This window comes from Catharus ustulatus, chromosome W (genome assembly GCF_009819885.2).
Source record: "Catharus ustulatus isolate bCatUst1 chromosome W, bCatUst1.pri.v2, whole genome shotgun sequence".
In the NCBI taxonomy this organism is placed as follows: domain Eukaryota; kingdom Metazoa; phylum Chordata; class Aves; order Passeriformes; family Turdidae; genus Catharus; species Catharus ustulatus.
The window spans coordinates 2,660,356-2,685,986 of record NC_046261.2 but is presented as its reverse complement, the minus strand read 5'-3'; positions in this window follow the sequence as shown (position 1 = coordinate 2,685,986).

Sequence of the window (25,631 nt, the reverse complement as noted above, 5' to 3'; positions counted from 1 at the left end):
TTATTTTTTAAGTGTATGTTGAAGTTTACACTACAATGTTTGTTAATGTTGTTTGTATACATTGCACTAGCATTATATATTATTAGCCATCCAGAAAAACTTTAGGATGTTACTTCATTTAACATTATAAGTTTAATGAATCAAAATGATGTGAATTAATTTGGTTGGGGGTATTTCATAGTCAAATTAAAATTGCATGGTTTTCTAAAATACTTACAGTAATTTCACGATTACAAGCCGCATGGACTATAAGCCGCATCTTCGGGTGTTGGCAAACATTTCGTTCTTTGTCCATAAATTAGCCGCACCCAATTATAAGCTGCTCTGTCGTTGGCAGCGAGGACCTGTGTGCAACAAAGTTGCCAAATAGTAACAGAATTGTGGGATCTGGGGGGGGCGTTTACTGGTTCGGCTCGGGTTGTGAGGGCTCAGCCCACTTGGGGTGGCCCAGCTCGGTGCTGCCACTCGGCAGGGCCGCTCGGGGCCGGTCGCCGCCTCTGGGCTCACTCATCCTGGCCCGGCGCTGCCCCGTGGTGGTAGGGGGGGCACAGAGCCCGCCGGAACCCATGGCGGCGGCGGCAGGAGGGGACAGGAGCCCGCCGGCACCCATGGCGGCGGTGGCAGGAGGGGACAGGAGCCCGCCGGCACCCATGGCGGTGGCGGCAGGAGGGGACGGGAGCCCGCTGGCACCCATGGCGGCGGTGGCAGGAGGGGAAGGAGCCCCCCTGCTCCCGCGGCAGGAGGGGATGGGAGCCCGCCGGCACCCATGGCGGTGGCAGCAGGAGGCGACGGGAGCCCGCTGGCACCCATGGCGGCGGTGGCAGGAGGGGAAGGAGCCCCCCCGCTCCCGCGGCAGGAGGGGACGGGAGTCCCCCTGCTCCCGCAGCAGCGGCGGCAGGAGGGGAAGGAGTGCCCCCGTTCCCGTGGCAGCAGGCAGGACGAAGCCTCTGCTCCCCTGCCTCCGTCCCCCTCCTGCGCTGTCACCCACTGCGCAACAGAGTAACCAATTTGTAACAATCGCGTAAACCCAGGTTTTACTGGTCGGTGCTCGGCTCAGCACCTCGGTTTGCACTTCTGGGGTGGGAAATGTCAGAAAATTATTCACATATTAGCTGCCCCTGAGTGTAAGCCGCATTTCCGGTGTGGGAGTAAAATTTTAGTCAAAATGGTGGGGTTTGTAATCGTGAAATTACTGTACCTCTTATCACTGTTCTAAATTTAATAAAGGTTTAGTTTTAAAATATAATAGAAAGAATATTTTGCCTAGTCTAATATTTCAGCCCTGGCCAGGTTGGAATATTGGCTAAGCAAAAGAAATGTTTACCATCAAAACCTTCTCAGTCTATTTCAATTGTGGTCAGATTGGAATTGACTGACAAAGGGAGCAAATTATAAAATCCAGATATTTCTGAGTAAAAACTGAAAACAAGTAATTTTGACTAGTTGATTTAGCCTTATAAAAGCAAAATCTTTTCCTTTGGGATAAATGTGAAGAATCTTATCCGGAAAAGATTCTCCTAAGTTATCATATAAAGGAAAATTCTTCGACAATATTAAACACTAAAATTGAATTGTAAAATATCAACAATTATAATTTTCACCAAATTAAGGTAATTCAAAAATGCATGTTTTTCCCTGTTCTAATTTCAAAAACAAAGAAAGGGGGAGAAAGGAGAATTGGAAACATTCGTGTTCTTAATTGAAATAGTCTTAAGTTAAAAGGTGTATTGGTTAAATAAAACAAAGGAGAGTAAGGAATAAAAGAAAGATGTATGTTCTTATTAGAAATGGTTTTAAGTTAAAGGGTATTTTGCTTATAAAATGTTAATGGTTTTGAACTGAATGGTTTATGTTTAATGTTGAATTGTAACATAATTACTAAGTAATTGAACCTGTAATATGAGTAACAGAGATAGTACATATCTCAGAAATTGCTGATAACTGACACTTTAGATTTCAGTGACCTAGTACACGTTAGTGAACAAAAGGAGGATATATCTTCCACACTTGATTGTGAAGACAACAACAAGAAGAGACACCGGAACTTAGACAGGACCCCTGGATTTACACAGCGAGAAAAGCTGGGATGTATAAAATCTATAAAGAGCATAACAGCAGATCCCAGGTCACCTGTCATAAAACTGAGTTTATCTCCTACTGCAGAGTTAAAGGACATTGAAATAACAGATTTGTTTATTTACAAAATATTTTCCTGTTTCCAAATTGTTTTGATAAGTTGGAATTTTGTACAGCTCAAAAGTTAAATGTTTTAAGTTATAATTCTATTGTTAAAAGACCAAATTGTTCCTGAACATAAGCGCTGCAGCCTCAGATATATGGAATCCATCACCAACTAAGAAAAACAAATTTAGTTAAAATTGAATTTATGCTGTCAATGTCATCTTGCAAGCAAAGGATCCTTGCAGGTAAGATAATGAAGAACAAGCTGCATATTTGCATTTTCTAAATTTTTTTTCAAATTAATAAAAAAAGAAACCGGGAATTGTCACAGTACAAGCTGTCTTGTACTGGGCATCTGAATTGGTCAAATATGGGAAAAGCAGTCTGGTGGGACAGACAGCCTTCCAGGGACCAGGGATAGGACAGAATCAGAAGCACGCAAGGATTTGGACCTATGGTTCCTGCTTGGGTTGCAGAGACTTGGTCAAAGGAGGCTGGACAGCAAGACTTTAACCAATCACAAGAGCTTAGAGAGAAACATTTAGGAGGTTATAAAAAGAGTTGTTTAGAACAATAAAGGGTTTTTGGTCGAAAGAATCACATGTACCTGTGTCTCTCTCGGGGGGCTCCGGCACACAAAGCAACAAGTGGTGCCTCGTGTAAGGACAAAAAGCAACAAGATCGTGGGGTGTACCCTCTTTCACTAGCTGGGGGGCATTGGACTGTAACCTTGGGCTATGAGGCTAGCACCGGTGCTTCATTCATCTTCCTAGTCTCCTCCCTCATCTCCTTCATCTCCTGTTGTAACCCTATACCCTGCTACTTTAAGAATGGCATGTCCCTTTAACCCTGTAACCCCTGCAAGACCGATGGACTGACCCCCTGCGACAGGATTGGCAAGGAGCCAAGACTATCCCCTCCCCTTTTCCTGACCCATAGAAAAACCTGAGCCCTCCTTGGCACTTCCTCTTTTATCCTCTTTTCTCTCTGGCTCTCTCCCGCTCTGCCCACATGGAAGCCTAAGAATTAAACCATCCCTGAGATAAAGAGCCTTGATATCTCATCTGTTCTATATGATATGCATCCCAGGCCAGTTCTGCAGAGTATTTGAGGTGCAGGGCGAGGGCCAGGGTGCAGTATCAATCTCCTCCCTTATCCCCGCCTGTATGCAATCCTTGACCACGGCAGAAATCTGGGCCTGCATTGCGCCATTCATCATACTGTGAAAATCCCTAAGCTTGTTAGCAACAGAGCTCACTGTTTCTCGGTGTTCATCAGCATTAATCATTGCAATAAAGGTGGTATATTGAGATGGCCCTAGGTTTGCCAGATTCCACAGCATCTGCCCTGTGCACCTGACCTTGTCAGGGTCATTGTCATGCTGTCCACCCCTCCCAAAGAGTACCTCCAGTATTGCCACTTCTCTCAGTTGTTGAATTCCTTCCTCAAGGGTCTTCCAGTGCATTCTATTGTGGTGCTCCTGCATGCTTTCTTTGTTGACAAACCTCTCTCTTACACTCATTAAAAGCCGCTCCCAGAGGGGAAGTGGGCCTGGCTCCCTTACGAATATCTGGTCCACACCTGAGTCCTGGGACAAGGATCCCAAATTCCTTGCCTCTGTACTATTCAAGTGCACACCTGTACCCATGAGGTCTCAGACCCGAAGTAACCAAGTTGTAAAAGCCTCCCGGCCCCGTCGTGCCATATCTTTCTGCAGATTGCGGAGATTTTCATAAGACAGGGACTCGGTGATGATTTCAACCTCTGGTTCCCCTGCTGGTTGTGAGGGTCCTCCTCTCTGGTCCTCTTTCTCTAGGTGCCTTGTTTTCATCTTGGACTTTTTTGTTTCCACAGGGGCGACTGTTGCTGGCTGTGTGTGCCCTTGCAATTCAGCTGGAACCTGGGCAGATGTAACTTCTATGGGTTCTACTGCAGCATCACTGGATTCTACCCCTTTATGGCAGGGTTTCTCACCATCTGGGGAGATGTACTCCTTCATCATCTGGCTCATCTCCTTCACTATAAAACCCACCCACTCTGGGTAGTTCCTTTCTGAGGTAGGCTGTGGGGCAGGGTCAGGCTCAGGGGCAGCATCCCTAGTCCCTGTGGCAGGGTCAATGTCTGCAGCACCATCCCTATTTCCTGGAGTAGGTATCAGGGTTACTATCAAGCTCAATCCCCCTTTATCTCTAAATGTTAAGACAAGCCTATCAGTAACACCAGCCACTGTATGATATCATTAGCATTTAGAGGAGATTTGAACCCTTCAAAAACTGGTGGGGTAGACCCAAAAATCTGGGTGAAGGGTTGGGAGAAAATTTCCCCTGGTGTCATTCCCTCACAGTAGGTGCCATTATTAAAGTAACCCCAAATACATGCAGTTAGTGTGTGATACCCCTGAATCCATGTATCTGCATTCCAAAAGAAGTTAAAAATCCATTAATTCCTCACCTTATCAACCCATTAAACAAGCTGGATAACGACCACAGTAGCCTTCATTATAGGGCCCATGTTTATAGAAGGGCTTTAAAATGGGAGAGATATATGTGTGAACATGTGCAGCCCAAACCGGATTAAACTGGACCACATGTTGCTAGCACACAAAAAAAAACTTTAGGCAACTGAAGAACTGTTATTTCTTTTTTTACCCTCTTTTCAATGGCGTCAGTGCCCCACGTTGGGCGCCAAGATTTGTCCTGGTTTAGGGGACAGTATTGCCAGGAAAAAGGACAGAGTTTTTCCTAAAATGGAGAGTGAAAATCCCCTCCCTCCCAGTTTACTATGATTTGGAAATTAAGGGGCTCTGACACAAAAGGTATGGGTTTAGGAATAACAGTTATTTACTGATATATCTACAAGACAAACAAGAACAACATCAGCTATGAAAAATCAGTGACAAAACAGAACGAAACTCAGTCCCTTTTCCAGTCACAGACACTCTTCTCCGCATGGTCCCAGTGGAGAGTGGGGCGGGGCGGCCCCCTCTCAGCTGCGGCAGCAGCAGGAGCAGGGAGGCAAGGCGGCAGCGGCAGGGTTGTCCCAGATGGGAGAAGGGTGAAGGAAAACTCTGCTCACTGTATGCGTCCCAGTTCTCAGCGCTGTTCTCAGAAGCAGGAAGCTTTAGCAGTGCCGGGGTGCAGGGCAGATCACATCGCAGAGAAAACCACTCTCCACTCCGTTCGGGCTGGCGAATGTCCTCCCCGGAAGGACAAAACAACCAACAACTAACCGGCCCCCCCCAGCCCTGCACCCCGACCCCTAAAATCCCACCCCAGTGACTGAGCCAGCCAGACAACCCCCCACTCATCCCGTTTGTCTTAAGCAATTAAAAGCTAAGGGACTCGCCCTGGTCAGCTTTCTTAGCATGATAATGGGAAAAATTCTCAACCTCCACTGAGGGAAAGAGTAAAACCCTCCCCCAAACCCCAACAAGTAGAAGGAATAAGACCATTAATAGCCTTGAAAACTAAGTGGCGTAGGATCCCGAACGCCATTATTACAAGGAAAAGAATAACAAAAATTAACAAAATTGTTTTAACTATAGAAGTCCACCACCCTTTGAGTCCCCAGGCCTTGAACAGTTCATTGAACCAATCTTCAGATTCCCACTTCACTTGTCCAATCAAGTTGTTCATGTCTCGGGGGGTAGCATGGATGTTAGGAGCTTTCGAGGTCAGGTTCATGCAGCAAAGTCCTTCAAATTCCTGGCATTCATGTCCATGCAGTAGCAGGAGGAAATATATAGCAGCACAATTTTGGAGTGTGGCCTGCCTGGTAACTTGCTCGTCTTCCAGGTGGGAGCTGATGGCGGTGGATGCTAAATTTGCTTGTTTGACTACCCGACACTCTAGGTGGCCTAATTCACCCAGAGCATTGGTTGTTGCAACTCATGGAAGGAACAGGGATGCAGTAATTCTTTTTGACTTGGTCCAATGAAAAAATACAGAATCACTGTTTGGATCCAAATTGTCTGCACTTGTTTTTTGGATTTTATAAGCTGATTTGTTTTTGTCAGTCCAATTGCTATTTAAGGTTTCATTGGGTGCCAACAGGGACAACCATCCAAAGGTACATGGCCCTCCTAATAGCTGACAAGGAATCTCTGCCCATGCTCGATCTTCACAAATCAAAAACAATCCCTTAGGGAGGTTCTTGGGACTTGAGTGAGATGGGTTGTTTGCTGCAATATGACGTAGAATATCACACAACCTTTTGGTCATGAATTCCTGCCGGTATTGCGGTATGTTGTGGAACTCTTTGGTGTCAGAAGGTTTAGGAAGTACTATAAAATGAATGCAGTATTGTGCTGGATAGAAACCAAACTACTCTAATTCCTGGGGTTCCTGAGCTGCTTTTGGCAAACTTGGCAGCAGTTCCTCTATAGGATTCTTACTCATTAAAGTTTGTTGCCGATGAGGTTTGTATGATTGGATGGTGTGTGACTCAGGAAGTTCATTGGGCATCTGTGTGTCAAAGATGGTTGAATATTGTCCAGCCTTCAAGGGAACTCCTACCAGGCAGGTGGACATAGGGTTTTCTGCTGCTGCAGTGGACAGGCATATGTTTTCCTGCTGGAGTGTCTGTGCCAGGGTCACACAGACGTTTTGACTTGGCTGAGGGACGATCCATGTAGCTGCCAGACTGTTCAGTGTTAACAAGAAGACAACTTGGATGGGGTTCATCACGGGGTTGAGTGGAAGGTAAGTTTTCGCTAAAAGGAAAACCAAACATTTTTAAAACATGTTAAAAGTCTCTGTATCTGATGGAATGTAGTCCCCTATGAAGATTCTCTTTCCTCTTTCCGGCAGTATCTTCTTTTTGAAGCAACTGCAATTTGTTTCTAGTCCCCTTCAGCTGGAGTTGGATGTTTGGGGACAAAAGGTTTCACCCACTGCTGGGGAATCCACCGAGGGCCTGAGGGAGTGGATATGCATGCATAACCGCACCCCCAGCGAACAAGCTCATAGGGACCTTTGGTTTCCCAGGTTTCTGGATCCCTAATCAAAACTGGTGGATGCTGAGACAACTTGAACTGTTTGCCACTGTTAAAATGACGAACCAAAGGTGGATTCATGTTTTCAAATGAACAGTTCAGAAAATTGATAGTGAACAGGGCTTTAGAGAGTTTCTCCTGTGGAGACATACACACAGTCGAACTGCTCTGTCTAGTCAGAACCTTTTTCAGCATCTGGTGGGCACGCTCAATCACAGCTTGGCCTGTGGGGGAGTGGGGGATGCCAGTTTTATGTTCCACTCCCCACTGCTGGACAAATTCCAGGAAATCCTTGGACACATATGATGGGCCATTATCAGTTTTGATTTCCTTAGGGACCCCAAATACTGAAAAGGCTTACAGTAAGTGTTGTTTGGCATGCACAGCCCTTTCTCCTGTGTGGGCAGAGGCATAAACTACACATGAATATGTGTCAATGCTTACATGAACATATTTGAGGAGACTGAAACTGGGAATGTGTGTGATGTCTGTCGGCCATACTTCACAGTTGCCAAGGCCTCGGGGGTTAACCCCCATATCCAGCGATGGCATGGCCTGGAGTTGGTAGCTGGGACAGGTGGTCACAATGGCCCAAGCCTGACTCCATGTTAGCTGGAACTGACCGATCAGACCTGGCACATTCTGATGGTATTGCTGGTGGTTCAGCTTTGCCTGTTGGAAGAAGTCAGGGAGGTGTGCTTGTTCAGTTGGGGTTGCAAGGGAATCTGCCTGACGACTCCCATCTGCGATCTCACCTGGTAAATCTGTGTGTGACCTCACAAGCATCACAGAGAACAGATGTTCTCTATGAGAAATTAGATAGATTAGTTTTGACAGCAACCTGAAAAGCTGCTCATTCTCAATGTCTTTCAGCACCGCCTGCTTCGTCCTGGACACTACTCCCGCTACATAGGTCAAGTCAGTTACGAAGTTGATTGGCTCTGAGAACTTCTCAAAAGCTCTTACCAGTATGGCCAGTTCAGCTACCTGGGGCGACCCCTCCACAAATTCAACATCAGTTTCCCAATGCTGAGTCTGAGGATTTCTCCAAGTCATCACCGACTTGTGGAAAGCCCCGGATGCATCGGTGAACACTGTGAGAGCTTTGAGTGGTCTCCGAATCTCTTCCCACAAGGAATGAGGTGGAATTCCTCATTGAACAGCTTGTGAGATGGGGCATGGACTGATATTTGTCCACTGTAGCTGTCCAGAGACAAGTGGATGCTGGCAATGCTCTGGAACAAGTGCTTGAACATCTCCTTCGTCAACCACTCAGGAGAGTTCCTTCCCTCCTCAGAGAGTTTGACTGGAAGGTGAATACACGTAAAGTCATAACCAGCCACCTCATACCATCTCATCCTTGCTTTCCGAATCAGCTGAGCCATGTGTTCTTGTGGCTTTGTGATGGTCTTGGATCTTTGGTGGGAGAGGAAGACCCACTCTATGATTAAGAGCGAATCTTTCTGCCCCTCGATCCATTGGAATATCAAACCGTGTAAGTGTGGCAGTTTTCCCAGGAATATGAATTTGAAAGGCAGCTCGGGCTGGTAGCGATAAGCCTGCCTCTCTGCTAAAGCTTTCTGTACCTTTTCAATTGCAGTCTTTGCCTCTGGGGTCAGCTCCCTAGGAGAAACCAGCTCTCTCTCTCTCCCTTCAATAAATTGAAAAGTGGCTCTAGGTCCTCATTAGCGAGGCTTAGCCAGGGCCTAACCCAAGTCAAAGACCTACACAAGGAATGGAGATCTGCTAAGTTCTTTGGATTACAATTAATGTCCAATTTCTGAGGAACAATGGTCCTTGCAGAGATTTCCAACCCCAGGTACTTCCAAGGTGGCATCCTTTGGACTTTATTATCCTACAATTGAAATCCAGCAGAGGTTAAAACCTTAACCACTAGGTCAAGCGTGTGTTGGAGTATAGAGTCATTGGGGGCACACACAAGTAAATCATCTACATAATGCAAGATGATAGCTTCCCTTCTCTGAGCACGCACCAGGGACAGCAGTAAGGCCATGTACCACTGGCATATGAAAGGACTACACTTCATCCCTTGTGGAAGTACCTTCCAGTGGTAGCACTTCATTGGGGCTTCTCGATTGATAGTAGGAACTGAGAAGGCCAATTGTGGAGCATCCTCTGGGTGTAAGGGAATTTGAAAGAAACAGTCCTTTATGTCCAGGACAGCCAATTGTCAATTTTGGGGAAGCATCATTGGGAAGGGTATCCCAGGTTTAAGGGATCCCATGTCTGCTATAATCTTGTTTCTTTCCCGGAGATCATGTAACAGTCTCCATTTATCCTTCCCTGGTTTCTTTATTACAAATACTGGGGAACTCCAAGGGCTTGTAGTTTCTTTTATGTGACCTTTTGCCAATTGCTCCTCTACAAGCTCTTTAAGTGCCTTAAGTTTCTCCTTACTTAATGGTTACCCATCTTGGATTATCATCCAGCCATGTCAATTTCTGGGTAGAGCACTCCATAGTGGCCGCCTTTAAAAATTCTTGGGAGTCTTAGAGATAATCATTTGTATTCCCCACTGGAACATGGTATCTGTCCCCCACAGGGGGCACTTATAGTCTGTAACAAACAGACGGATATTTGCCAATTTTCCATCCGGTCCTTGAATTTGCACGACGCTTTTTTGATATTTGTGCCAATTTTACCCCTCCTGCACCTTGGCTTTTTCCTGCCACAGGTTGCAATTTGTAGTATGATGGCCACATCCTCTCGGGTATGATCGCCACATTTGCCCGTGTCCAGCACCCCCTTCACATGGAGGTGGTGTGATCCATATCTTAGGTTGCATGCCAGAGATGGCTTGTCCTCACCCACCACTTCTGCCCAGTAGACTTCAGGTGATTTTCCATCTACTGTGACTTCCTTTGGAATGGGAATAGCCTGGGCGAGGATTTGCCCCTTGACCAGGAAAAATGGTGGTTGAGGGTAGCGTGTCAGAAGAATGAGGCAGGAGATGCTTCCCTTCAAAGTCATGGGAGCCTCCTCAGTCTCCAGGGGTGTGTGCGTTGTGTCCCCAATAACAAAATACTCACTGTCCAGTTTCATATGCAATAACGCCATGTCCAGTGAAGTGTTAGATCCACTGTAATGACTGTCCAATCTGTTGACCTGAAAGGAAAACCTTTGGTAGTCACGAGCCTAAAACTGCCACAAGGCTGCCAAACCTTGTTAATTGAACATTTGACATTTATGTTATGTTATCTTGGATCCCCACAACATTTATCCCATCCTTCCCCTTTGTTTTTAAGAGAGAGGCTTTTGCCAGGGTGGACCCCGCTGTATTTATATCTTTGCGCGTGATTGTGTTAATGGCGGGTACGTGCTGCCAACCTAGTTGGCAAAATGTCCTGGCTTTTTACACTGGAAGCACATGATATGCTGCAGCTGCTCTGGTGGCACCTGCTGCTTCCTTGATCCTGGTGTTACAGCTGCTGTAGTCTTTGGTTGTGCCGGTCCTGGATTCTTCTCTGGTGCACTGAACAGTTCTGCTTTTCTGGTGCAGGCTTCTATCATCTGTGCTAGGCTAGGTGGTGGCTCAAGGGGAAGTGTTGTAACCCAATACCTTACTGTTTTGGGAATGGTATGTCCCTTTAGCCCTGTGACCCCTGCAGGACCAGTGGACTGGCCCCTGCGGTGGGATTGGCCTGAGGCCGGGGCTGACCCCTCCCCTTTCCTGACCCTTAAAAACCTGTGCCCCGGTTTGGAACTTCCTCTTTTTATCCTGCTCTCCCGCTCTGACCACATGGAAGCCTAAGAATAAAACAGGATACCAACCCTGGGAAAAAGAGCCTCTAATATCTTTCTGTTCTACATGAAACAGCATCCCAGGCCAGCTCTGCAAGGTAATTGGGGAGCAGGCCAGGCCCCAATAGGGTGCAGTTTCAGTTAGCGCCCAACGTGGGGCTTTTTAAATTAAAACCCACGTGAGAGGCTGTGACCCTTAGAAGGGTTAGGAAGCCGACGGGAAGTCAACTGCCCTGTGGGCGAAACTTGCTTTCTAGCAGGTCTAGCTTACAGGGGGGGAATCTACAACTCATCCAGCCCAAGGGTGAGCAGATTTCGGAACAGATTACAAAGTACAGTTCTTCAGCTCCTTGGTACTTCGCACAGAGTGGTAAGTATAAATTTTCCTCCGTGGGGAGGGGGATTTTGAGGTGCTTTCTCTGTAGCATCGAGGTGCCGGGAGCTGGGCTGCACAGCATCTGCCCTGGGGGTTTTGGAGCTGTATGCAGCTGGAGACACTGGTGGGGGTAGCAGGGCCGCCTTGAAACAGTTCCTGCCGTGTGTACAGTATCACGCCAGACAGCTGATTTCAAAGAGAGGCGCCGTTTTTGCTGCAGCCAGTGATTCTCTGTGGGGGAGGTGCCAGCTTGGCCAGCAGCTAGTAACCTTCTCTTACTGTGTTTTAACTGTGCATTGTAGTGAGATATTAGAGTAACTTGCTGTGGAAATATGGGCTCCCAGCATTCTAATTTGAAAAAGAGCGTGGCTTCACAAATTAGAGAACTTTTAAAGATTGCAAATGTGAATATTACTAACAGAAAACTAGAACGCTTTGCTAAGTGGCTGTCTGTAGAAAGATCTGATCTTAATTTGGAAGATATGAATTCGGTTTTATTTTGGAATGAAATTGGAGATTTATTAACTTTAAAAGTCGAAAATGGAGATAAAAAAGCCTTAATGTTCATCCCAATATTTTTGCAAATTAGAAAACTTTTACTTCAAACAGAAAATAACAGCCAGCCACAGCAAACTGCTTCAGAGGCAACCAGTTCTTGTATCTGTCCCTCTACATGTGTTATTCCTTCTTCACCTAAGAAATCTGCCTCCTCTGTCTCTCTAACTCAGGCTATCGGCCACGTGTCTCCTGCTGAAAGCAGACCCCAAAATGGCTCCAGCCACATGGCTCTCAACTCTTCTTCTTCCCATAATACTCCTTCTCCCCTGCTAACACCCTTAAACCCCTCCCCAAACTCATCTTGGCCCCTGAGTATTCAGGGCAATTCTCACTCTATTCAGGTTTTGCCATCCCTTCCCCCAAGCTATCAAGCTAGCACAGATGGGGGTGGGGGTAGGTGTGGAAGAACTGGTTTTACAAGTTCTACACAACCTCCCTCTGAGATAAGGCCCTCGGCTCCGCCCATTCCTCAGGACACTGTCTCTGCAAAGGGACAGAATACACAGATAACACAGCCCAGAGCAGAGGGAGGAATACAGCCCATCCCTAAAACCCCGATTCTGGAAACCCAGATACCGTCTGTGGCTCCTGTCATTTATATGGGTAAGAGAAATGGCAGGAGAACATATCAGCCACTGACATACCAAGATAAAAAGGAAATTTGTAAGATTCAAAGAGAATTTGGCAGACACAGTGAAATGTTTAAAGGATTTTTAAGAGCAACATTTAGTTCTCATGAGATGGTACCTAATGATATTAAGGATTTATTCAGATGTTTACTTTCAGCTTTGGAATTCGAATTGTGGGAAAGTATTTGGAAAAGATCTTTAAGAGTGCTTTTGCAGGAACTACAACAAAGCCCAGAAAGTGCAAAAGATGAGGATGATAATGATATTACACAGGAACACCTAACAGGAGAGGGACAATTTGAAAACCCTGATAAACAGGCACGTTTATTAACTAAATTTGTTTTGGATAAGATCTCTCTAGCAGCAGAAAAAGCTTTCCATCAATTACCTACTACTGAAGTTACAGGTAGTTATGTTAATATTAAACAGTTTCCTTCAGAAAGTTTCTTGCAGTTTCTGGATCGCCTCCGTGCACAGGTGGAGAGACAAGTCTCGGACCCAAAGGTGCAGGCAGAGCTACTAAAGGAGATGGCTCAGAAAAACGCTAATGAATCATGTCGCAGAGTCATACTTAGTCTTCCCCTCGACCCACCACCTAGCTTAGCACAGATGATAGAAGCCTGCACCAGAAAAGCAGAACTGTTCAGTGCACCAGAGAGAAATCCAGGACCAGCACAATCAAGGTCTGCAGCAGCTATGACACCAGGACCAAGGAAGCAACCGGTACCACCACAGCAGCTGCAGCACATCACCTGCTTCCAGTGCAAGAAAACAGGACACTATGCAAGGGATTGCCCACACAGCCAGAAACAGAAGAAAACCAACAAACAAAAAAACTAGGTGTACAGCGCGTGCCCGCCATAAATACCATAACGCGCAAAGATATAAATACTGCGGGTTCCACACGGGAAAAAACCTCTCTCTTTAAAAATAAGGGGGAGGACGGGACAAATGGTGTGGGGGTTAATGATAGCATTAATGTTAAATATTCAATTAGCAAGGGTTGGACGCCTTTTGGTCGTCTCAATCTTAAGACCACTAAAGGTGTTTGTTTTATGTCAACAGAGTGGACAACAATTACAGTGGATCTGTCTAGCACTTCACTGGACCTGACGCTGTTGCATTTGGAACTGCGCTGTGAGTATTTAGTTATGGGGGACACAGCACACACACCCTTGGAGATGGAATTACTTCCATTATCCAAGAAGGAAAATGTCTCAGGTTTCGTTCTCTTAGCACGCTGCTCACAACCACCTTATTACCTGAACAAGGGGCAAATCCTCGCCCAGGCCATTCCCGTTCCAAAGGAAATCACAGCAGAAGGAAAATCACCTGAAGTCTATTGGGCAGAGGTGGTGGGTGAGGAAAACCCCTCTGTGGCATGCAATCTGACCCATGGTTCAGACCATCTCCATGTGGAGGGGGTGCTGGACACAGGGGCAGATGTGACGATCATACCCGAAAGGATGTGGCCGTCACAATGGGAATTGCAACCCGTGGCAGGCAAAATCCAAGGTATAGGAGGAATCAAATTGGCTAAAATATCAAAAAGCATCGTGCAAATTGAGGGGCCAGATGGAAAAATAGCTAGTGTCCGTCCATTTGTTACAGACTATAAGTGCCCCCTGTGGGGAAGAGATACCATGTCTCAGTGGGGAATGAAAATGGTAATCCCCAAAAAATTCTCAGGATTTTTAAAGGCGGCCACTGAGGAGCGCCCTGCCCACAAATTGACATGGTTAGATGATTCTCCAATCTGGACAGCTCAGTGGTCGATGAGTAAAAAAAAACTTAAGGTGCTGGAGGAGCTTGTAGCAGAACAATTGGCAAAAGGACACATAGAAGAAACTACAAGTCCTTGGAATTCCCCGGTATTTGTAATTAAGAAACCAGGGAAGGACAAATGGAGATTGTTACATGATCTCTGGGAAATAAACAAAATTATAGCAGACATGGGATCACTTCAACCAGGGATGCCCTCTCCAACGATGCTCCCTCAAAATTGGAAATTGGCAGTTTTAGATATTAAAGACTGTTTCTTTCAAATCCCTTTACACCCAGCAGATGCTCCACGGTTTGCCTTCTCTGTTCCTACCATCAACAGAGAAGCCCCAATGAAGCGCTACCACTGGAAAGTGCTCCCTCAAGGGATGAAGTGTAGTCCTTTCATATGCCAGTGGTATGTGGTCTCATTGGTGTCCCCAGTGCATGCTCAGAGAAAGGAAGCTATCATCCTACATTATGTAGATGACTTGCTTGTGTGTGCCCCCGATGACTCTATACTCCAACACACGCTTGACCTAGTGGTTAAGGTTTTAACCTCTGCTAGATTTCAATTGTAGGAGGATAAAGTCCAAAGGATGCCACCTTGGAAGTACCTGGGCCTGGAAATCACTGCAAGGACCATTGTTCCTCAGAAATTGGACATTAATTGCAACCCAAAGACCTTAGCAGATCTCCATTCCTTGTGTGGGTTTTTAAATTGGGTTAGGCCCTGGCTAGGCCTCACAAATGAGGACCTAGAGCCCCTTTTCAATTTATTGAAGGGGGAGAGAGAGCTGATTTCTCCCAGGGAACTGACCCCAGAGGCAAAGACTGCAATTGAAAAGGTACAGAAAGCTCTAGCAGAGAGGCAGGCTCATCGCTACAAGCCTGAACTGCCTTTCAAATTCATAATTCTGGGAAAACTACCACACTTACACGGTTTGATATTCCAGTGGATTGAGGGGCAGAGAGATTCGCTCTTAATCATAGAGTGGGTCTTCCTCTCCCAACAAAGATCCAAAACCATCACTAAGCCACAAGAACTCATAGCTCAGCTGATTCGTAAGGCAAGGATGAGACCGTATGAGCTGGCAGGTTGTGACTTCACATGTATTCACCTTCCAGTCAAACTCTCCGAGGAGGGAAGGAACTCTCCTGAGAGGCTGACAAAGGAGATGTTCGAGCACTTGCTCCAGAGCAATGCCAGTCTCCAGTTGTCTCTGGACAGCTACAGTGGACAAATATCAGTCCATGCCCCGTCTCACAAGCTGTTCAATGAGGAATTCCACCTCATTCCTCGTGAGAAGAGGAGTCAGAGACCACTCAAAGCTCTCACAGTGTTCACAGACGCTTCTGGGGCTTCCCACAAGTCGGTGATGACTTGGAGAAATCCTCAGACTCAGCATTGGGAAGCTGATGTTGAGTTTGTGGAGGGTTCGCCTCAGGTAGCTGAACTGGCTGCAGTGGGAAGAGCTTTTGAGAAGTTCTCAGAGCCAATCAACTTGGTAACAGACTCAGCTTATGTAGCGGGAGTAGTGTCCAGGGCGGAGCAGGCAGTGCTCAAAGAGGTTGACAATGAGCAGCTTTTCAGTTTGCTGTCAAAACTAATCTATCTGATTTCTCATAGAGAACATCCGTTCTATGTGATGCATGTGAGGTCACACACCGATTTGCCAGGTGAGATCGCAGAAGGGAATCGTCAGGCAGACTCCCTTGCCACCCCAGCAGAACAAGCACGCCTCCCAGACATCTTCCAACAGGCAAAGCTGAGCCACCAGCAATACTATCAGAATGTGCCAGGTCTGATCCGTCAGTTCAAGCTAACACGGAGTCAGGCTCGAGCCATTGTGACCACCTGTCCCAGCTGCCAGCTCCAGGCCATGCCATCATTAGGTGCAGGGGTTAACCCCCGAGGCCTTGGCAGCTGTGAGGTGTGGCAGACAGACATCACACACATTCCCACTTTTGGTCGCCTCAAATATGTTCATGTAAGCATTGACACATATTCAGGTGCGGTTTATGCCTCTGCCCATGCAGGAGAAAGAGCTGTGCATGCCAAACAACACTTACTGTAAGCCTTTTCAGTATTGGGGATCCCTAAGGAAATCAAAACAGATAATGGCCCAGCGTATGTGTCCAGGGAGTTTCTGGAATTTGTCCAGCAGTGGGGAGTGGAACATAAGACAGGCATCCCCCACTCCCCCACAGGCCAAGCTGTGATTGAGCGTGCACATCAGACGCTCAAGCATGTTCTGGCTAGACAGAGCAGTTCAACTGTGTGGATGTCTCCACAGCAGAAGCTGTGTAAAGCCCTGTTCACTATCAATTTCTTGAACTGTTCATTTGAAAACATGAATCCTCCTGTGGTTCGTCATTTTAACAGTGGCAAACAGTTCAAGCTGTCTGAGCATCCACCAGTTTTGATTAGGGATCCAGAAACATGGGAAACCAAAGGTCCCTATGAGCTTGTTACCTGGGGACGTGGTTATGCGTGCGTATCCACTCCCTCAGGCCCTCGGTGGATTTCCCAGAAATGGGTGAAGCCTTTTGTCCCCAAACAGCCAGCTCCAGCTGAGGAGGAAGAGAAGCAAGTCGCAGTTGCTTCGAAAAGAAGACGCCGCCAGAGAGGAGAGAGAACTGACACAGAAGACGACCTTCCGGCAGACTCAGAGACTTTTAACACGTTTTAAAATGTTTGTTTTCCTTTTAACAACCTAATACCTTTCTCTCTTCTTTTAAACAAAAAAAGGGTGAGATGTTGTAACCCAATACCTTACTGTTTTGGGAATGGTATGTCCCTTTAGCCCTGTGACCCCTGCAGGACCAGTGGACTGGCCCCTGCGGTGGGATTGGCCTGAGGCCGGGGCTGACCCCTCCCCTTTCCTGACCCTTAAAAACCTGTGCCCCGGTTTGGAACTTCCTCTTTTTATCCTGCTCTCCCGCTCTGACCACATGGAAGCCTAAGAATAAAACAGGATACCAACCCTGGGATAAAGAGCCTCTAATATCTTTCTGTTCTACATGAAACAGCATCCCAGGCCAGCTCTGCAAGGTAATTGGGGAGCAGGCCAGGCCCCAATAGGGTGCAGTTTCAGGGAAGGCTAAGTATAACCCTGCAGCAGGCTTCATTAGCATTCCTCTGAGCCATCTCTTTAATCAATTCAGCTTGTACCACTGGGTCTGGCACCTGTATTTCCACTTGCACACGAAGACTATCTACAAATTGCAAGAAATTCTCGGAGGCAAACTGTTTAATATTAACATAAGTAACTTTGACTTCAACAGTTGGTAACTGATTGAAGGCCTTTTCTGCAACATTGCAGATCTTATCCAAAACACACTTGGATAGTACTCATGTTTGTTTTTCTGGGCAATGTCAAGCCCCTTCACCACATAAGCGTTCGTGTGTAATATCATTATCATCCTCATCTTTTGCAGTAACAGAGTTTTGTTGAAGCTCTTGCAGAAGTACCCTTAAAGATATTTTCCACATGCTTTCCCACAGATCATACTCTGAGGGAGTTAACAGACATCTGAACAAATCCTTTATATCACTGGGTACCATTTCATGCGAATTAAAAGTAGCCCTCATCATGCCTTTAAAAATCTCAATATTTGTGCCAAATTCTCTTTGCACTTTACAAATTTCCTTTTCATCTTGGTAGGACATAGGCTGATAACTTCTCTTGCCATTTCTCCTATCAAGATACACCACAGGAGTTGCTGATGGCATTTGCTCCTCTTCCTGGTTGTGATTCCCAGTGAATTTCACTCTAACTGCACACCCCTAGGGGATAGAAAACATCCCACCCCTCACCCTCTGGGTTTCTGGGGGAGGCAAGGCTCCCCCTTTCCCCTGGGGTTCCAGCATGTATTGAGTACCCCCTCCCCCACTGCACCTGGGGGGCTGTTCACCCCCCCCCCCCCCACCACGGGGACACCGTTTTCCCCACGGGTTGTGAGCTGGGCCCTCCACAACCCGATCCCCACCCTGACCCCACCGGCACTGGAGCCTACAAGGGCTGCAGCCTCCTCCCTGGGGCTGCAGCAGCATGGAGCAGGAGCCGCTCCTCCCCCACTCCCGTTCCCACAGCAATTGTGGGGGCAGGGATGTGAAACTGGAGTAGGAGACAGGGCAGGGCCACTTGGGTGGGAGGGGTGACCGTGGGAACCAAGATTGCAACACACGGAGGTGGGGTTGAAGGGTGATGTCATGCAGGGCGGGCATTTGGAGGAAGGAGGAGGCGGGGTGGCCACAGGTAGGAAAGGGTTATGGGCGGGGAAAGGATTGGGGGTAGGGATGAGAGGGTAGAAGGGGTTGTGGGATGAAGGAAATGTTCTCTCTACCCACAATGCCCCTGACACCACATAGAGCAAGTGGATTAGCCTCATCACGCAACGTGCCTGTATTGGTAACCCAAATGGCACTGTATTTTGGAGATAATTACAAACTGGCCGGAAGGTGAAAACTTTGGTCCACTGACAAAGAGAAGCAGGAACAAGTGACCCAGTTCGAAGAAGCCGCACCATACAACCAACTGCCAGCAGATGAATCATGCTACGCTCTTTTCACCGACGTTTCCTGTCCCATCATGGGGATAAACCGGAAGTGGAAAGCAGCCATACGGAGCCCCACACGACAGATTTCACAACCTACTGAAAGAGAATGTGGATCAAGTCAAGTTGCTGAACTTAAAGCTGTTCAGCTGGCCTTGGACATTGCTGAAGGAGAGAAGTGGCCAAAGCTCTACCTTTATACTGATTCGTGGATGGTAGCCAATGCTCTGTGGGGTTGGCTGGAAAGGTGGAAAAAGGTGAACTGGAAACATAGAGGATAACCAATCTGGGCTGCTGATGAGTGAAAAGACATTGCTACTCAGGTAGAGAAGCTAGCTGTGAAAGTTCGTCATGTGGATGCCCATGTCCCAAAGAGTCGGGCTAATGAAGAACTCCAACACAACGAGCAGGTAGACCAGGCTGCACAGATAGAGGTGTCAAAGATAGACTTAGATTGGCAACACAAGGGAGAGTTGTTCCTGGCTCAATGGGCCCATTATGTCTCAGGTCATCAGGGCAGAGATGCAACGTATAAGTGGGCATGAGACCAAAGGGTGGATCTAACCATGGACAGTGTTTCTCAGGTTATCCATGACTGTGAGATGTGCTGCCATCAAACAAGCCAAGCGGGTCAAGCCCCTCTGGTATGGTGGGCGATGGTCCAAATATAAGTACAGGAAGGCTTAGCAGATTGACTACATCACACTGCCTCAAACCCGCCAAGGCAAGCGCTACGTGCTGACCATGGTGGAAGCCACCACTGGATGGTTGGAGACCTACCCTGTGCCTCATGCTGCTGCTTGGAACACCATCTTGGGCCTGGAAAAGCAAATCCTTTGCAGGCATGGCACCCCTGAGAGGATTGAGTCAGACAATGGGATTCATTTCAAGAATGGCCTTATCAACACCTGGGCCAAAGAACATGGCATTGAATGGATATATCATATCCCTTATCACGCACCAGCTGCTGGGAAAGTTGAACGGTGCAATGGGCTACTCAAGACCACCCTGAAGGCACTTGGCGGAGGAACATTCAAGAATTGGGAAATGAACTTAGCAAAGGCCACCTGTGTGGTCAACACCCGAGGGTCCACCAACCGAGCTGCTCCTGCCCAATCTGAACCCTTGCACAGAGTGGATGGAGATAAAGTCCCTGTGGTACACATGAAAGGTATTTTAGGAAAGATTGTTTGGATTAGTCCTACCTCGGGCAAAGACAAACACATCCATGTGATTGTGGGATTCTTTGTGGGGGACCGTGATCAGGACATACTCAGGTGCTCTTTATAGTCTGGTCTTGAAGTTTGCAGTTTATTGCATAGGGTGTGGGTAAAGAAGGCCCTGCTTGGAGCTGCCAGCTGCAGCTCAGAGTGGGGCAGAAAGAGAGTGTGGGGTGGTAGGAGTTCTAAGAGATAAGTATGAGGACGAAGTAAGAGAAGTAATTAAGAGTAAAGAGGAAGAATTAAGAGGAGGAATTAAGAGAGCAAGTTTCCCATTACAATACAAAAAATTGTCTTCTGTGTTGAATATTCTAATTTCCACTAACCAATCTAACACAAGATACAAATTCTCTAACATTTGCATGCAACCTATAGAAATCACTATATTACCATGTTTTACTGCTTTCTTATCTCTAAACCTTATCTCGGACCCTTCCTGTTACGCCTGGAGAGGGTCTCTGCTGGTTCTTTGGTATTTGTGGCATCTGGCATCTAAACAAAGGAAGGAGGCCTTCAAGCATCCACATTGTTGCTCTCAGCCACACAGTCGAAAAGTGCTATCATTTCTATCTCACTTATGGTTTCCATATTCTCAAAATCCTTTGCTAGACAATCATATTTATAAGGTTTTCCTGATTCATCCTCCCCAGCAATTGTCTTTGCTCAAGGACCTGGTTACACTTGGTGGGTAATGCAGAAAGATGGGGAAATCCATTGTGTACCACAGGGAAACCTAATCTTAAGTGAGAACTGTGTGTAAGGTTTCATTATGCAGATGGCAATAGAATAAGGGGTGGATAATGTCTTGGTTTGCAATACAGGATGTGACCAAAAGTATCTATTATATCACCATCTGTTGAGACAAGGTGGGGCAGTGATCCTTATCTCTGTGGGAGATATTCTGCTAATGGGCCATCTGTTAAAACCAAGTGGGGCAGTGTTCTTTATCTTTTCACAACCCATCCTTCCTCCAGGGAGGCATCTTCTGCTAATGGCCCATTGAGTCCCACTGTATGACTGATGAAATTGCATCATCCCATTGGGAGATGCTCCAGCCAAGCCATGCTCCAGCCATCCTCCCATTGGGAGGAGCCAAGCCTTTCCTACCAAGATAAAAACTGAGATTTGGAATACCAAGATAGCCCTTTTTCCCACTGGATTCCAGAGGAAAACCAGACCTTCCACATCATCACTGGACCCTCAGAGGGAAACTGCACCCTTCTACAGGACCACTGCTTCAACTGAACCACATCTGTCACTCCAGGAGGACTGCAACCACCATTTAATCAGACTGCTACCAACACCCTGACTGACAGGGTGTCAGGCTGTATTCTGACTCTGTCAGTGTTTTGGGTTAGTTCTTTGTAGTACTGTATTTCTATTTTAATTTCCCTAGTAAAGAACTGTTATTCCTAATTCCCATATATTTGCCTGAGAGCCCCTTGATTTCAAAATTATAATAATTTGGAGGGAGGAGGTTTACATTCTCCATTTCAAAGAGAGTCTTCTGCCTTTCTTAGCAGACACCTGTCCTCCAAACTAGGAAAAAAAGCTTCCATCTCAGTACTTGAGGAAGTTCAGCCAAGCCCACCTGGATGCTTTGAAATGGTGACGGGGCTAACTTGCAACTTCCTGGTCTTGTTTCTCTCATAACCTTTTTATTTACCCTTTGGCAAGTTATACATTGTTGCAGCAGACCTTTTGTTAGGGGTAGAAATGAGTCAAGACACAGCCTCTCATTTAATAACATGAAAAGGGTCCCTGTTTATTCTTTCTTATAACTCAGCCATCCTGACTCCAACTAATCATAATTTGACTGCATGCATCCACTGCAGGGTCTAACTGAAGACCCAGACTGACCTCAAAGCAGATTCCTTACAGCAGCAAGTCTTTCTCCCATTCAGCCAGTCCTCTGGAAGTGTTCCTTCAGTACCTTCTGTTCCTTCTTCCACAGGGTTCTTCTTTTTCTCGGTGGCATCGTTATCCCCCCCTCCCCCCACCCAATCACTCAACCAGCCAAGCCACCCCTTTTATCACACTTTTGTTTTATTAGTCACAGCTGTGACCCATTAAGGGCAAGGCTGTTCTTTGGTAATTACCACAGCTGTAACTTATCAGGGGCAAGGTCACCTGTAATTTCCTCTTCGATACCTGCAATACATCTCTCAGTTACTTTCTTTGCTAATCCAAAAATCTCAATGCACCCATAATTCCTTAAAAAGTGATCACACAAAGCCTGAGTACCCCAATGAGTCTTTTGATGCATGTCTTCTAATATTTTCCTAGTAAGGGGCTTATTAAGTAACTGCCTCCCATAAGGGAGTTTCCATTTCCCAGATTGATGTTGCTGTCCCCCTATCTTGCTTAGCTCCTTCTCTTCTGCTTCACTAAGTTTTGGAATTTCCAATTCTTCCTTGCTTGGAGTCAAAATTTACATAACTTTTTCACTCCCATTTTATGCTGCATTTCTAGCCTCTATCTGCCCAATTATTCCCTCTTATTTTTGGAGTCATTTCCTTTTGGTGTCCTTTAACATGCATTAAAGCTGTTTCTTCCGGCAATTTTAATCCTAAAACCTCTAGAATGAGTCACTCATGAATCAGCCCTCTTCCTTTTGAATTTAGTAACCCCCCTTTTCCCCAAATTTTTCCAAAAGTGTGTAATACCCCAAAGGCATATCTTGAATCAGTATATATGGTTCCTTTCCTATGTGCTAAGTATCCCAGTGCTCTCTTTAGAGCATATTGATTTACCAAAATATGAGTATTGGTCTAATACCAATACTCAACTGTGACGGACAAAAGACTCTCTAACAATTTAAAGTTAGAAAGGGTATGTTTATTCAGCGCTAGGCAGCAGCGTGGGGTAGCCCCCTAATACGCACTGCAAAATTACAGGTGGTCACAGAGTCTATTTATTGACAAAGGTTTAAATAAATACATATTCATAATATCAGCCCCTCCCATCCCCTGCTTCCTATGGTAATTAGCTTGAATGGCTATTAAGCATGTGTGGTTGGCTTCTTGAATTAAGTCTGGGGTCGTTTTTGTGGGGAGGGGTCTTAGAAGGAGGAAGTAAGGCCAGTCTTCCTCGCCCTGACCTTTTTATTAATGACAATACAAATGGCTTTTGGGGCAACTCCAGTTTTGCAAAGAATGAGTTTCTGGTTGGAATTGTTCGTGTTCCCTTGACCTAAACACTATTTTCATCCTTTTCCCATTGCAAGCACAGCTGAGCAAACATAAATTGACGGGCAATCAATTCAGTTTCAGGTAACTATCTCAAGCCCAGTTTCTTTTAACTTTTAACTTTTAACTTTTAACTATAATCTTAATTTCCTTAAGATTAGTGTTTCAATATAATTCACAAGATTGAGACGACCAATTTGTAATTTCCCTTTTTCAATGGTCTGCATATTTTTCCCATCAACTAAAGCATATCCTGTCATCCTTTTTCCTTGTAAGCATCTAGATGAGCCATCAACATATATTCTTTCCCCTTCTGGAAGGGCCTGTTCCACTAGATCTTCCCAAACTTTAGTTTGGTACTGTATAACTTCTAAACAGTTATGTGTTAAGTCCCTCTTTGGTTCTCTGTATAAAAATTGTGCTGGGTTCAGACTTTTGTCTACCTCCAGGGTCCAGTCATCACTGTTTATCAGAATTGCTTCATATTTTAACATCCTGGAATCTGTTAACCATTTTTCAGCTTTTTAACACATTTCAGACTGCATGAGGTGTGTACACAATTAGTTTACTTCCAAAAGTAGGTTTATGGCTCTCCTCTACTAGGATGGCAGTAGTGGCTATGGCTTGAATACATATTGACCAGCCATGGCTCACTGGGTCTATCAATTTAGATAAATAGGCTACTGGCCTCTTTACTCTTCCCCCTTCTTGGACTAAAACTCCATGAGCTACTCCATCTTCCACATTTACATACAGATCAAAGGGCTTTTCTAATGAGGGTAAACTCAAAGCTAGTACTGAGGCTAGTTTAAACTTTAGTTTCTATAATTTATTGTCATCTTCTCTGGTCCACTTTATCTTCTCTTCTGTCAACTTTTGCTGATGATACCCCAATAATACAACCAGTTTTCTAACTTATTTATTTGAAGAAGGGAGGGAAGGGATAAAATTCCCACAATCCTCTCAGGATTTAGTTTTCTGCTACCTTTACTTATTAAGTGACCAAGATGCATCACCTCTTGTTGTAACCCTGTACCCTGATGCTTTAAGAATGGTATGTCCCTTTAACCCTGTAACCCCTGCAAGACCTATGGACTGACCCCCTGCGACAGGATTGGCAAGGAGCCAATATCCCCTCCCCCTTTCCTGACCCTTGAAAAACCCCTGAACCCCTTAGCTCTTTTCTCTTTCTCTCCTTCTCTCCCGCTCTGCCCTCATGGAAGCCTAAGAATTAAACCATCCCTGAGATAAAGAGCCTCTAATCTCTCATCTGTTCTACATGATAGCACCCCAGGCCAGCTCTGCAGAGTATTTGAGGAGCGGGGCGAGGCCAGGGTGTTGTATCAGGTGGCGCCCGGCCCGTGGTCATTTTTTTATTAAAATCCATGTGAGAGGCTGTGACCCTTAAAGGGTTAAGAAGCCGACGGGTAAGCCAGCTACCTCACAGACGAAACCTGTTTTTGTAGCAGGTTTAGCTTCCAGGAACGAGGTCGGTAACTCACCGGGCCCGAGGTGAGCGGCCTCAGAACAGACTGCAAAGCACAGCCTTCCAGCTCCTTGGCACTCGCAGACACTCGTAAGTAAAGTTCCCTCCGTGGGGGGAGGGTTCGGAGGGGGTTTCTGTGGTAACGGAGTGCCGGGGGTAGGCTAGCACAGGGTCTGCCCTGGAGGTGTTTGGAGCTGTGTACGGCCGGAGGCGCCTGGTGGGGGTGGTGTTTGGCAACCTTGAAGCCGTTTTCTGCCGTGTGGGATTATACCACGCCAGCCAGCCGGTTACAAACACAGGCGCCACACTCTGCGGCCAGTGCAGTCTCCGTGAAGGGGAAGAAACCGCAGGCCGGCAGCTGTTTTTGCTCTCTTTCCACGCATGGGAGATACAAATTAAACCACATTTTACTGTGTTTTAACTGTGCATTGTAGTGAGATTTTAGAGTAAATTGCTGTGGAAAAAATTAAAAAATGGGCACGCAGCAATCTAGTTTAAAACAGAGCGTGGCTTCACAGATTAGAGAACTTTTAAAAATTGCACATGTTAATATTACTAACAGAAAACTAGAACGGTTTGCTAAGTGGCTATCTGTGGAAAAATCGGATCTTAATTTGAAAGATATGAATTCAGTGCTATTTTGGAATGAAATTGGAGATTTATTAACTTTAAAAGTCGAAAATGGAGATGAAAAAGCCTCAATATTCCTCCCAATATTTTTGCAAATTAGAAAACTTTTACTTCAAACAGAAAATAACAGCCAGCCACAGCAAACTACCTCAGAGTTCACCAGTTCTTCTATCTGTCCCTCTTCATCTACTATCCTCCCTTCAGAGTTCTGATCGCCCTGTCCCTCTGACTCAGGCTATCAGCCACGTGTATTGTACTGCTGAGGCCGAATGCAAACCTCAACATGA